Raw genomic sequence first — 7,001 nt, 5'->3', positions numbered from 1 at the left:
GCCTATCTGACTGCAGGAAAGGTGCAGAGACGACCTTGCAGTCCAGTTCCAAGTTTTGCAGCAAAGCCAATCTCAGCCTGTCATGGACAGCTGTGTGCCTGAGGCGGAAGCCAGTGATGGGAAACACTGTCCTGTGTCACTTCAAGGTACTCTGTCCCTAGGGGAGCTGTTCCTGTCACTCAGGACACACTAGCCAATCAGGGCCTCCAGTCCGAATAGGGTGGGCATTTCCTGTCCGCCATTCTTCTGGTTTGGCGCTCCGAGGCTGAGTGAGACTCTCTTGTTCCGTGTGCTGCGCTGTGACCCGCTGCCGGGAGCTGTGAGGAGAGCTGGGCGAGTTCGGAATGCGCCATGGTGAGTGAGGGGCCGCCGTCCCCACGAGGGGAGGAGTCGCGGGTGCGGGTGGATCCCGGGGCTGTGGTTAACCCGCAAACGCAGCGGCCTGTGAGGTCTGAGTTCCCTGCTGTTCCTGCAGCTCCGAAGTCCTGCAGCCTCTGAATAACTTGCATATGCCACAGCGGCGGCGGCGGGGCCTACACAGAACACAGTGATGTCTGCACTGTGCTTGGGTATTTACTTATTGTGACATCAGCGTGTAGTGCGCCCACACGCGCCACTTGTGTTATGCCCGGTGGAAGGAAGACTGTTAACTCACAGAGCCCTGGAAACTCTAGTGGCACTGAATATTCAGGTGTAGGATCCTTCTGCAGTTAATTCAGTGCAGAGCTTGATTTTGTGTCATTAACATATTTGCAAGGTAGTCCATTCACTTGTGTCAGTAAGGTCAGGCATGCTGGGTTTCCTGGCCTTGTGAGTCAAAATTGACTATATATTAATTGTATCTTTTTAAGTGTTGTCTTTGACCAACAGCACATAGTGAGTTCTAGGCCACCTGGTGCTGCATAGTGAGAGCCCATTTCAAAAAACCTTAAAGAAAGAAATGTCTCTGTACCTTTTTGTCTGTTTGTTTTTGGGTTGGTTTTGTTTTGTTTTTGAGGCAACCTTTTTCTCACTGGTATAGGTTATGGAATTAATCTTGAGTTACCTTCTAAAAAGCAATATGTTCTATTAACAGCTGAGCCATCTCTCCAACCAAAAATCCAAGTATTAAATCTTTAATTTTAAAACCACAGTTTTTCTTTCTCAAACATTTAAAAGTTGAATCTTTTATCAATATAAAAGCATGCAAACAATTATGATGATCTATATGAGAAAAACTAAATTAACATGATACACTATCAATCTTTAAAAATTACATTCAAGAAACTTGTGTCCGTAGAGCAAAGACTGTTGTCAACTCTACTCCATACATACCTACATTTATGTGTGTGTGTGTGTTTTTATGTGTTTATGTGTTTGTGTGTTTGTGTGTTTTAATTGGGACTATGGGGATTCAGCCCCTGATAGTTTCCTCCAAGGGTCCAGGAAGAATCTACAACCAGCTGATAATTAATCATTGACGAAAAATAATGAATCTATGTACATGAAATTCCTTGGTCCATATACTTTATTATTCTGTGTCAGTTACAAGCTTATATTCTGCTCTCACATTTAGCTCCTTTCTTGCCCAATTACTTTTTACATTTATCTGTTGTCCCCTCCAGGTTCTATCTTAATTTCTTCATCTAGTTATGCCCCTTCTAGAGTGTCATCCATCTAGTTCTTTCCCATATGAGCTCCTCTCCCATCTCTCCTTCTCTCTCATCTTGTTCTTCCACATCTTGTTCTTCCCCATCTGGCTCTTCCTCATCTTCCATCTCATACCTCAGGTACTTTCTTCTAGCCCTTCAATGTAGTTCTTCCCCATCTCAGTTTGTTCCTCTCAAGTTCTTACCCATCTAGTTCTTCCGTTCTCTTTTCTCATCTCCGTCCCGCAACGTCCACACCAAATTGTGTAAAGCCATTACTTAACGTCCACCTGACCTAAGCGATGTCTCCTTGTGGAATTTACCTTAAATCAGGAGACTTGCATGTTGGCTATTATCACTGTTAGTCCTAGGTACTGATGCAGGTCCTCTGTAAAAGCAAAAGGTGATCTTAACTGTTGATCCATATTTATATTCTACTGGGATTTTTGCTTGTTTCTTTGTTTTCTTTTATGGTTTAACAGCAACCTTTCCGTTGCTAATGTTTCAGAGAATCATTTTGATATGTTTGTCAGTAACGTAATAAAAATGAAATTTTTCCATAGGAATATCACATTAGCTGTATAGTTCAAATGAGTCACTCCAGTTTTCTGAAAGCATAGTATATTTCTAGAATCTATGTTTAGCTCATTGAGAGTTTAGAGTGAGCCCCTTGTGCTCAATGTTTTTCTTTGTTTGACAGGGTCTCAATATGTACATTTGACTATCATAGAAATCTCTACATAGACCAGGCTGCCTTGGAAATCACAGAGATTCACTTGTCTCTGCCTCCTGAGTTTGGGGATTAAAAGTGTACACAACCATGCCCATCTTGTCCATCCTTTTTTGATGTCAGAAATTTTGAAACAAGTGTGCTGTTGTTTACCCAATGGTATTGCTTTTTTTGAATATCTCTGTATATAGCTCAGCATTTCTCTTGCAATTCCATGTAGTATTCATAGGGATCAGAAATGAGAGTCATAATCCTCTTTCTCTATTTCCCTCTAAAATGGTTTGCTGATTGCATTTGAAATTCTGTGATAAGAAATAAATTTGTCAAGCAACACATAATTATGTAAATATCAATCCACTAATGTGTACATTTAAAAGCATCCAATCTTACCATTTCTGTTTCATACATGTATGTGACTTTTAGGATACAATGACCTATGAGGATGTGCAAGTGAACTTCACCCATGAAGAATGGGCTTTGCTGGATCCTTCCCAGAAGAGTCTCTACAGAGATGTGATGCTGGAAACCTGTGATAATCTCACTGCTATAGGTAAGAATGTGAGTTTTCCTTCAATTTTGAACTTACAGGTATAAACCTTTCTTAGGAATTTTTGTTCCACTGTGATTACTACTGTGAAAGAAGAAGAATGTGATACATAAATTAGGCATGGTTCTAAGTTTCACTGAATATAATATCTCAAAATTTGCATAATTTCCAATAATACATCATTCATTTCTGATACTGTATTTTAGGCTACAAATGGGAGGACCAGAATATTGGAGAACGTTGTCAAGGTTCTAGAATACATGGAAGGTAATTTTCATTTACAAGGTGATTGATACATTTATGTCTCTGAAGAACTTTCAAAGTGCTCTGACATTTAATGAAAACCAACAATATAAATAATTACTGCTTTGTGATGATTATTAAATTCTTACAATATCATGTACCTCACTTTCAGATAGCTGATATGTGTTTGCAACGTGTTCCTGTAAGAGACAAAACAAAGAAACAACGCCTTAACAGATGTCACCAAATCAATCTTAACTCCCTGAGATCCATGCATCCATTTAGTTTCATTCCATTCAACTAATGGAAAGTCATTCACATTGATTAGGGGATTAGGGTATGTCCAAAAACTGTTCATAAGCAAACTGTCCTTTAGTTAAGCTTGTGTTACTCATATACTTGAAGAGAGTTACCATGGTTTAGTTTACGGGGCAGTTTATGAGATTCCAGAATGTTGTCCTTGTAAAGAAACCTTAATCCCTGAATACATCTCTTTGAGGAACAACATGTTACACTTTGTGAATGCAGTGTGAAAACCCTTTGATTGCTATTTTCTTTTAACAGGTATATCATCTGTCACTCTGGATATAAGCCATGTGACAACAGTGGATCTGGAAAAAAGATAAGTACCTGTCTCTCACCCAGAAAAATCAAAAGATATGCAGTGGTTACCACTGTGAGTAGACAGTGTGATCATGAAACAAGTGTAGAATTAATTGGATTTCCAACTTCACTGGAACTATACCAACATACTTACAATGGAGAAAAGCCTTATGAGTACAAAGAACTTGGAAATTTTTCTGTCTGTACTGGGTCATGTTGTACCTGTAATGTGACTCCCACTATAGGAAAATGTTATGAATGCAATCAGTGTGGTAAAGCTCTCAGTTCTTCCAGTTCTCTTCAAAGAAATGTAAAAACTCATATGGAAAAAGAAAATGATAATTGTGAGCCATGTACTAAAGGCATGAACCATCACAGGTATCTTGAAACATGCAAAAGAACTCATAAAGAAGAGGAATCCTATGAATGCAAACAACCTGATAAAACATTTATATATGATTGCCCTTTACAATTACAGCAAAGAACGCATTTGAAAATTAAACCCTCTGGATATAATCAAAGTTTTAAAGCTTTTGCATGTCATAGTTATCTTCAATTACCCGGAACTAATGCTTTAATGAAACAGTATGAAGATAAGCAATGTGGTAAAGCTTTTACATATCCCAGTATTCTTAAACAATATGAAAGAAGTCATACTGGTGTGAAATCCTATGAATGTAATCAATGTGGTAGAGCATTTGCACAAAACAGTCATCTTCTCAATCATGAAAAACGTCATATTGGAAATAAACCCTATGAATGTAATCAATGTGGTAAAACATTTGAATGGAAATATGATCTTCAAAATCATGAAAGAATTCAAACTGAAGAGAAACCATATGAATGTAATCAATGTGGTAAATCCTTTACACGTAAAAGTCATCTTCACAGTCATGAAAGAATTCATACTGGAGAGAAACCTTATGAATGTAATCAATGTGGTAAATCCTTTACACGTAAAAGTCATCTTCACAGTCATGAAAGAATTCATACTGGAGAGAAACCATATGAATGTAATCTATGTGATAAAACATTTTTACAGAAACGTGATCTTCACTATCATGAAAGAATTCATACTGGAGAGAAACCGTATGAATGTAATCAGTGTGGTAAAACATTTGCACGGAAACATGATCTTCACTATCATGAAAGAATTCATACTGGAGAAAAACCGTATGAATGTAATCAATGTGGTAAATCCTTTACACGTAAAAGTCACCTTTACTGTCATGAAAGAAATCATACTGGAGAGAAACCTTATGAATGTAATCAATGTGGTAAATCCTTTACACGTAAAAGTCATCTTCACACTCATGAAACTATTCATGTTGGAAAGAATCCACATGAATGTAATCAATGTGGTAAATCCTTTACACGTAAATGTCATCTTCATATTCATGAAAGAATTCATACTGGAGAGAAACCTTATGAATGTAATCAATGTGGTAAATCCTTTGCACGTAAAAGTCATCTTCACAGTCATGAAAGAATTCATACTGGAAAGAAACCTTATGAATGTAATCAATGTGGTAAATCCTTTACACGTAAAAGTCACCTTCACAGTCATGAAAGAATTCATACTGGAGAAAAACCTTATGAATGTAATCAATGTGGTAAATCCTTTACACGTAAATGTTATCTTCACAGTCATGAAAGAATTCATACTGGAGAGAAACCGTATGAATGTAATCAATGCGGTAAAGCATTTGCACAGAAACGTGATCTTCACAATCATAAAAGAATTCATACTAGATAGAAACTATGAATGTAATCAATGAGGTAAAACATTTGCATGGAAACATGATGTTCACAATCATGAAAGAATTCATACTGGAGAGAAACAGTGTGATTGTAATCAATGTGGTAAATCCTTTACATGTAAAATTCATCTTCACACTCATGAAACTATTTATGTTGGAATGAATCCCTATGAATGTAATCAATGTGGTAAAGCCTTTACACATAAATGTCATCTTTACATTCATGAATGAATTCATACTGGAGAGAAACCTTATGAATGTAATCAATGTGGAAAATCCTTTACATGTAAAAGTCATCTTCACAGTCATGAAAAAATTAATTGTGGAGAGAAACCCTATGACTATAATCGATGTGGTAAAGCATTTGCATGGAAAAGTCTACACAGACATGAAAGATTTCATAGTGGGGAGAAACCCTAGGAATGTAATCAATGTGGTAAAGCATTTACGTATGAAACTGATCGTCAAAGTCATGAAAGAATTCATAATGGAGAGAAACCCTATGAATGTAATCAATGTGGTAAAACATTTCCACATAAAAGTCATGTTCACTATCACGAAAAAAATCATACTGGAGAGAAACCTTATGAATGTAATCAATGTGGTAAAACATTTGCATGGAAAAGTTCTTTTCCCAGATATCTAAATTGATTTTGGAGAGAAAACCTATGATTGAAATCAATATGGTAAAGCCTTTACACATAAAAGTGATCTTGACAGTCATGAATGAAGTCATAATGGAGAGAAACCCTATGAACTCAATCAATCAAAGTGGTATTGCATTTATATTGAAAAGTCATCTTCACAGCCATGAAATAAATCATATTGAAGAGAAATGCTATGGATATGATCAATGTGGTAGAGATTTGCATGGAAAGGACTTCTTCGCAATCATAAATCATACTGGAGACAAAGTCTATGATAGCAATTAATGTAAAGCATTTGCTTACAACTGTCATCTTCACACCTAATGAAAGAATTCATAGTAGAGAGTACCCTATCGATGTATTCAATGTAGTAAAGCCTTTACATATCCCAGTGTTCTTAAACAACATGAAAGAAATCACGTGGGAGAGAAGTTCTATTAATGTGGTACAGCATTTATATATAAAGTCATCTTCACAGGCATGAAAAAATACATCCTAGATAAAAACCCCTTGAACCTTATAAATCAGGTAACGCTTTGAACACTAGGCACAAAATCCATCATTTTGAGATGCCAGTACTACGGGGTGTCCACCAAGACCATCAGCAGTGGTAAAGTGGAACCAGCAAGAGCTAGAAGTTATGTGTACTGCAGAGGATGGAGCCAAAGTAGTGACCAAAGCCCATTGGAGAATTGCTGAAGATTCTGCATGGATCCCAGTTACTAGAAGTTGAGTTAATCTATACAGTCAGACTTTTGTTTTGCTTTTTTTCACGTTTGGACTGTCTTGCTTCTTCCTCTTGTATAGAGACAGTATTTAATTTAATTTTGATTTTCCATGAGC

General features: G+C 37.0%; 1 long non-coding RNA gene across 1 annotated transcript; it reads left to right on the top strand.

Annotated features, from left to right (window-relative positions):
* The first annotated feature begins 262 nt into the window (after window positions 1-262).
* Window positions 263-3,172, top strand: LOC118575464. The gene is made up of 3 exons (XR_004943867.1): window positions 263-354; window positions 2,782-2,908; window positions 3,112-3,172. It is a non-coding gene; the product is annotated as an uncharacterized LOC118575464 (long non-coding RNA).
* Window positions 3,173-7,001: the final 3,829 nt, after the last annotated feature.

The sequence above is a fragment of the Onychomys torridus genome, unplaced genomic scaffold, assembly GCF_903995425.1.
Source record: "Onychomys torridus unplaced genomic scaffold, mOncTor1.1, whole genome shotgun sequence".
In the NCBI taxonomy this organism is placed as follows: domain Eukaryota; kingdom Metazoa; phylum Chordata; class Mammalia; order Rodentia; family Cricetidae; genus Onychomys; species Onychomys torridus.
Note: the sequence above shows the minus strand (reverse complement) of the source record. Positions and strands in the feature narration are given on the sequence as shown.